This window comes from Alligator sinensis, unplaced genomic scaffold (genome assembly GCF_000455745.1).
Source record: "Alligator sinensis unplaced genomic scaffold, ASM45574v1 scaffold735_1, whole genome shotgun sequence".
NCBI classification, from domain to species: Eukaryota; Metazoa; Chordata; order Crocodylia; family Alligatoridae; genus Alligator; species Alligator sinensis.
In genome coordinates, this window is record NW_005842639.1 from 463,546 (window position 1) to 470,763 (window position 7,218).

Sequence of the window (7,218 nt, forward strand, 5' to 3'; positions counted from 1 at the left end):
CAAACCCAGGGCCACCGGACACTCCTCCCTAGGCCCCAATTCACCCCTGCAGCTCTGTCCCCCCCACCCCTCCGCAACTCTCCACCCCAGACTCCAAGCCCAGCCCTCAGCTCCAGCAGGTGCCTTCTTCCTCCTTCCTCTGTAGCCTCTTGCCCTGCAGGGGCTGGACAAGGGTGTCAAGCAGGGAGAAGAAAAAGGGATTTTCTCATCTCCAACACAAACAGAAAGGCCAGGGGATTTCCTGTCCGGCGGGGTTAACAGGCTCTTTCACAGCCCCCTCCCCAGCCCAGCCGGGCAGAGGGGAGCCCTCCAGACAGGAAGCCCGGGAGAAGGGCTGAGCTGCCTTGAGATCACCCATGCATGCTGTTGAGTCAACAGGGAATTAAGCTTATTAGAGATCCTCAGGCTGGGGGGAAAGGAGGCTTTGCCTTTGGCTCTGTCCTTTTCAGCTGAACCAGGGGCCAAATGCAACCCCCCAGGGAGAGGACCTAGGGAGTGGTGTGCGAGGGAGCCAGGCTGGGGGTGTAAATCAGCATGCACCCCAGTGGGAGACTGGCCCAGGGTGGGATGGAAGAGAAGTGGTGCCTTATAAGTGGGAAGGAAGGGAGTCTGCAGATGAGGCCCTGGCCAGGGAGCCCTGAGCAGGGGTTGTACAGCCCCTTGCACCTGGGTGTCCAGGTCCAGGATGGGGCTCCAAGGCACTACCATGATCCACGTGACCGATGTCTCAGAGCGAAGGAGGTCGATGGGAGAATTCCTCCGGGTGTCCCGGCCCTTCAGATCCAGGGTGTTTGGACCAGCTGGTTGAGAAGACCCAGTCAACTGTGCACAAGTGACTTAGGCACTTAGGAGCCCTGAGGCCAGTCAACGGGATTTAGGCTCCCAAGTAGAGCCAGCAGCAAATTTGAGACTGGAAAATGCTGTCTCGTGGAAATCCAGCCTTTCAAACGCAGAACACAGGCTGTGATTGGTCCAGTGCATCGCGCTGCATCGTTGGGGCCGGACTGGGCCTCAATGGAGCTCAATGGAGACAAAGCGACATGGGCACTTTCACAGCGGTGGTTTACGGGACATGTCAAAGTTCTTCGTTTCTGCCCCAAACTTGCACAATCCCAAGGTTTCTGGTGAAATGTAAAGCGGAGTCCCTGCAGAGCCAGGCTCCCAAACCACCTGAACGCACTGGGAAAAGGGACTCTTCCCTCCAGCCTTTCACTCCCTCTCCTGCTTCTCCTTTCACTTTCTTGTACTCTGTCTTTCACTCTGATATCTATCTATCTATCTATCTATAATACTCTCTGTCTTTTCTCTCCAGCTCTCTGTCTATCCATCCCTCTCTCTACCACCCCGTCTGGCCACACTTGTTCTCCCTCTCTTTCTCTCTCCTTCTATCTCTTTCCTCTCTCTCCCCCTTTTCTGTATTCATCCTCAGTTCAGCCTTATTGTAGTTTATGTGGTAAAATGCCGGCATGTGATTGTTCCCTTTGTGCCTCAATCTACCCCTCTGAAGAAGCCCCCTGTCTAATCCTCCCCTCTCTAACAGCTTGGCATTGAACCCTTATTATTCTCCTTGTCAATTAGATTTTACAAAGTCTTCATATTTTCAGGAGGCGTTTTCGCTGCTTGAATGGAAATACCTACTATACAATTATGCCAGACAGAATGGCATTTTAAAGAACTCTTCCAATGCTGCTGCGGATCACAAAAATTTGCTGCTAATTTGTAGTCTTGGTGTTCACTCTTCAAGTGGTTTTTATGCCGGCGATAATTTATAGCTGCAAAACAACAGCTAGTCATAGGCGAATAAATAAAATCCCCGGCGCTGATAATGAATGAGCTCACCTTTCCCTGCGGTTCAAGCAGCAAGATCCTCCCCCCAACCGCCCCGAATCCTGCCCCCAGCCAGCTCCACCCTCGGGACCCTCAGAAGTTCCCCCTCCTCTGCCTCTTGAGTTGCATGGAGGGATGATATGCTGCCCCCCAGCTCAACAGAGCTTCTGGCTGGGCTCAGACTGGGGACAGCTAGGGTACTGAAGCCACTTCTGCCGCTGCCCTGCTCTGGGACACCCCGTGCCTCAGTTTCCCCACATGCTGCCCTGCTTCTGGGGTCAGAAGCAAAGGCACTGACATGCTTCCGCACGCCGGAGGGGCACACGCACATGGTCATGTATGTGTGGGCAGCACGTGGCCTGTGTGCAAGGTTTTGCCCAGGCCCAGGGCTGTCGTGCCAGCTGGATGTGGGGTGATGGGGAGGAGAGGGGGAGGCCGGTGCTTAAGAGAACTGGGAGGATGCTGGAGCGTGAGTGTCTCTGGCCCCTGCCTCTCTCTGCTGTACCCCCCACCCCGGCCTTGGGCCTGGCTCAGATCAGGATCCAGCACAAAGTGAAGGTCAAGGCGAGGTCACCGCTCCATTGATCACTGCTGCCGGAGGGAATATGGCAGCTGGGAGCCGGCCGTTAACACCTTCCCTGCCGAGGCCTGGCCCAGATGCAGCTTTCTTCCACCCCCTCACCCTCCGGGGCCTCCCAGGGTGCCTACTCCAGCCCCGCTTGATTGCAAAGATGCAGGGTCTTGGGTGGGACTGAGAGGGCATCAAAGCCCTGGATGTGAACGCAGCTTGTGCAGATGCGTGACCATGCGTGCAAGGGCACAGGGGGTGATATATGTGCACGGGAGCGAGCTCACCACTGTGGAGGGATAGGGGTAGGTGCATGTGCAAGGGAGTGACCTCACTGCTGTGAAGCTGTAGGCACTGCTTCCCCCACAGCCCATTCCCACAACGCTACTGGACAAGGCACCCCCCTCCCTCACCCAGCTGCCTGCCTGCAGTGAGAGGTAAACACCAGAGGAGAGACAAGTAGGAGCTGACTGGGCCCGTCTACATATGCATTTAAGTGAGACTAAATTTAATGCACCTTAAGCTAATGTGCATTAAGTGGTTTTTGGCAGGTGTCTACACATGCAGGGACTTGGCACTAAAGTTAGTGCACTTGGCACTGAAGGTAGTGCCAAGCCCCTGCAGCCCAGCCATGTGCTCCTAGTGGCTGGGCAGACCCGGCACTCAAGTTAGAGCTGGGTCATGTCAACATGCGGATTAAAACACTTTAACTAATCACGCCTAAATTTGATACCTGCATTTGCCTAATTTCTAACCTGATTAGCTTAATTTCACCATTTTTAATGCACATAAAGGGCACGCACATGTAGACACACACTCATAATGTGCATTAAATTAGTCTAACGCGCATTAATGCGCTCACCGAGTAATGCGCTCACCGAGTCCTAAAAGTGCTGTGGTCCAGGACCAAGAAGTGCCACCTGGAGCCCTTCTGGGAACCAGCCTGTGCTGCACTTGTCTGCCCCGTGCTGCTGCAGCCAGGTAGCAGAGAGGGGACCAGGGGCATTAGTAGCCAGGTAGCAGAGAGGGATACATGGTGACTTGTGTGATGCCCGCAGAGCTCTGAGTGATGAGGGAGGATTTTAGGCTGCTTTTCACATTGCCTACATCTCTGTTGCCCCTCCTGGGATGGTCCAGAGCTCTGAGCCAATTTAAACATAACCTGTGCAGGTTGTGACCCCATGAGATGCTGGGGCAGGGCTGGGCTGCACCGCTGTGGCTGCATGTCTGGCAGCCCCCTTGGGAGCTCCTCTCTGGCTTTGCTGGGAGCAGCTCTGCTCCCCACCAAGCCAAAGGCCCCTCTACGGCCCTCCCTTGCAGCACAGGGCTCCTCTTCCCCTTTCCATATTCACATCTGAGCAGAGCCAAACGTATCCAGGGGAGAGAAACTGGGCCTGTGCGACTGGCCTGTGCCCAGCGCATGATTCTGACTGCCCCGCGTGCATGGTGCTCACTATCACTGTGACCCTTTTTCACTAGGGAGGGCAGGATTCGGCATGTTCCTGCCAGCCGTTTGCAAACTGAAGAGCTGATCACTTCTCAGCTGCCCACGGGTGGACGTATCTGCCATCACCTTCTGCCCTGGAGGTGGCTGTGTTGGGAGATGCAGTATCTGCACAAAGTGCTTCCAGCTCCCACCTCGCACATGGCTGCGTGGCAGCTCTTGTGCCCAGCTGCATCATGACACCTGGGGAGCCACCGTCGTGGAAACTCACCCCAGAGCTGGCTGCATTTTAGCAGAGGGTGGACTGATCCTTTTAGGCTGCAGTCTTAGGGTGATGTGAGCTGCTTTGCAGAACTGCTATACCTCTGGCACGTCAAAAAACAAGCACTCCCATGAGAAAGCCACCCCCAAAATCTCCTTGTCCACCCAGCTGTGCCTCTTTCTGGCCCTGTGTGGACACAGCTGCCTGATAATTCTCAGCTTCGCTGTGGGAGCAGAGGGCACCGCTTGGTGCTGAGCTCTGGAGAAAGGCAGCCTAGTGCCGCTCAACGACCTGTCTCAAATGGAAGAAGCTGCGGTGTCCAATGCGAGTGACTCAGGTGATGGATTTGGGCTGATGGGAAGTGGCCGAGGGGCGGCGAAGGAGCAGGTGGGCTGCGCAAGCCCCCTCTGACTCACGGCTCCGGGGGTCACCGTGGGTTCACTTCTCCAGGGCCGAGGGTGCCATGCACTTTCACGGGAGGGAAGGACCATCTTCCAGAGCTGAAAGGGGAACCCAGGTGTCCTGGATTGCAATCATCTGCTTAACCCGCTGCACCCTTCTTCCCTCCTGTAACTGGATGTGGAGCCCAGGCGTCCAAGCTGCCTGCCCCTTCCAGGAACCACCACCCACCTCTCTTGCATAGCTCGGGGGTTGGTTTCAAGGGTGCTTTGCTCCCGGTTGGGCCCGTGGTGCTTGGCAAACCCCCCACACCTTCTGGACAACATGACAGTGGTTAATGGGGGTGGGTGGGTGGGGAGGTCATGGGCTGTGTCCACGCCTCCATGCTTTAATTCAGGGCATGACATGCAGTAATTTATAAGCTGCCTGATGGAGTCGCTCATCTGCTAATGGAGCCCAGCCCTGGCTGATTCTTCCCTCCCCCATTAAAAGCCCATGCCAGCGGGGTTGTGGATGGCACACCACCTCATGCCCTTTGTCTTGCCCCTTCCCAAAGAGCTGAGGCCAGCCTCCACCAAGACCTGAGCCTGGAGGGGGGCTGAATTTGGAGGAGCTGTGGGAAAATATCAACTTAGAGCAGCCACGGGGCTGCTCTAACATGCCTCGGCCTCCCTAGGCCCCGGGATCAACACAGCCCGGGCTCTGGAGGTGGGGCGAGGTGAGGGTTAGCTCCAAGAGAGGGGCTTCTCCTGCAGCCCCTCCGGTGCCACCCGGGTCCAGGGAGCCTTCGGACAACATTGGAACAAAGCAGCTGGCTGCTTTCGTGCTCCCTCCCCCAGCCACCCCCAGCAGGTAAAACCCTTTGCTCTGCCCAGCTCCAACCCGAAGCTGGGGTCTTTGCTTCTCCCGCACAGGGCGATAAATCCCGGCCTCGTATATAAGCCACCTGGCGCGCGGGTGCCACGTTCGTCTGGTTCCTTAATGTCAGGCTTGTAAATTAGCTCCCGGCCGCTGGGCGACCTTGAAGGAGGCTCAGCGGGGAGCTCCCATGCTAGCAGGGTGGGGGGTGGTGATTGGGCAAAGCAGGCAGGGGAAGGAGCACCTAGGCCCAGCTGGTCACGGCCCCAAGGCGTGCCTCGGTTTCCCTCAGTGACGCCAGCCTGCTCTGCAACGAGCCTGTTGCTGTTTGATCCCCAGTCTTGACTCCCAAGTCATAGGGTTGTGGTCCAGGCTGGCAGGTTGGGGAATCAGTGCTGTCCCCAGCTGATCACCCAAGACAGCCCCTTGGTACGTGGCATTGGGGTCGGGGTGGTGGGGGAGCAGAAACTTTGCTCTCCTGGGCTGGGGCAGGCGAATGCTGAAGGAGCTGTGGGCCCTGCCCTAGCTTGCTGGCTGCAACCAGGGTGCCCGTGCTGCCTGAGAAGCAGGGCATGGATGGATCCAGGCCCTAATCCTGGTGGATGCCCCCTAGACCTGATCCTGGCAGGGCTCTAGCCCCTGCCTGAGGTCTGAGTCTGCAGCAGCAAACGCCTGTTAGACGCCGGGGACGGGGATCCACATTGCAAGGCCCACATGCCTGGGCTCCAATTGCAGCCGCTCCCTCCCTCCAGGGCCTGATGGAGCCCCCCTGCGTGCCCAGAGGGGACCAGGACACCCCCCCGCTGCCGGAGACACAGTGTAGGAGATGGGAAAGGGCAAAGGAAAGCATCTCCCGTGCTCAGCTCACAAAGGGTTAAGCACCGGGGCTTCGCCCCCGCCTTTCACATAGCATCTAGTTACTGACCGAAAAGTTACCCCCGCTGCGGCTGCCCCAGCAACACCCCCAACCCCTCTGGCAACACCCCGCTCCCCACGGGGCACTGGGGCCCGATCCCTGCGCTCACAGCGGAAGGCAGCCCTGGGAGACGGGTTGTGCGTTACGCATCGGCCTGGGGGTGCCATGTATTTGGGGGGGGAGGCAGTGCACCTGCTAGTGTGTGTCTGTGTAAAGGTGTTGTGTACCGTGTGCCTGGGGCGAGGTGCAGCGCACCTGCCAGTGTGCATCTGCACAGGAGTGTTGTGCATTGTATGGAGGGGTGCTGTGTGTCTGGGTGGGTGGGTGTGTGGTGTGCTAGGCAGCATGTATCTGTGTAAGGGTGTTGTGTGTGTGCCTGCTAGTGTGTGTCTGTGTAAAGGTGTTGTGCATGGTATGTCCGGGTGGGTGTGCAGTAAACCTGCTGGTGCGTGTCTACATGGTGGTGTTGTGGGCCTGGGTGGGTGTGCGGTGCACTGGGCAGTGTGTATCTGTGGAAGGGTGTTGTGTGTCTGGGGTGTGGATGTGTGCCTGCCAGTACTTGTCTTGTGGAAAGGGGATGTGCATGGTATGTCTGGGTGGGTGTGCAGTGAACCTGCCGGTGTAGACATGGTGGTGCTGTGCATCTGGGTGTGTGTGGTGCATTGGGCAGCGTGTATCTGTGGAAAGGTGTTGCGTGCAACGGTGTTGTTTGTCTGGGGGGGGTGTGCCTGTTGGTGTATGCCTCTATAACAGTGTATTGTGTGTCTGGGGGTGCATGCAAGACACCTGTCAATTTGTGTCTGCATGGTAGTGTTGTGTGGAGGCTGTTGTGTGTCTGGGTGGGTGTGTGGTGCACTGGGCAGCGTGTATCTGTGTAAGGATGTTGTGTCGGTGTGTGTGTGGTGCACCACCCGCTGAGTGTCTGTGTGAGGATGTTTGATGTG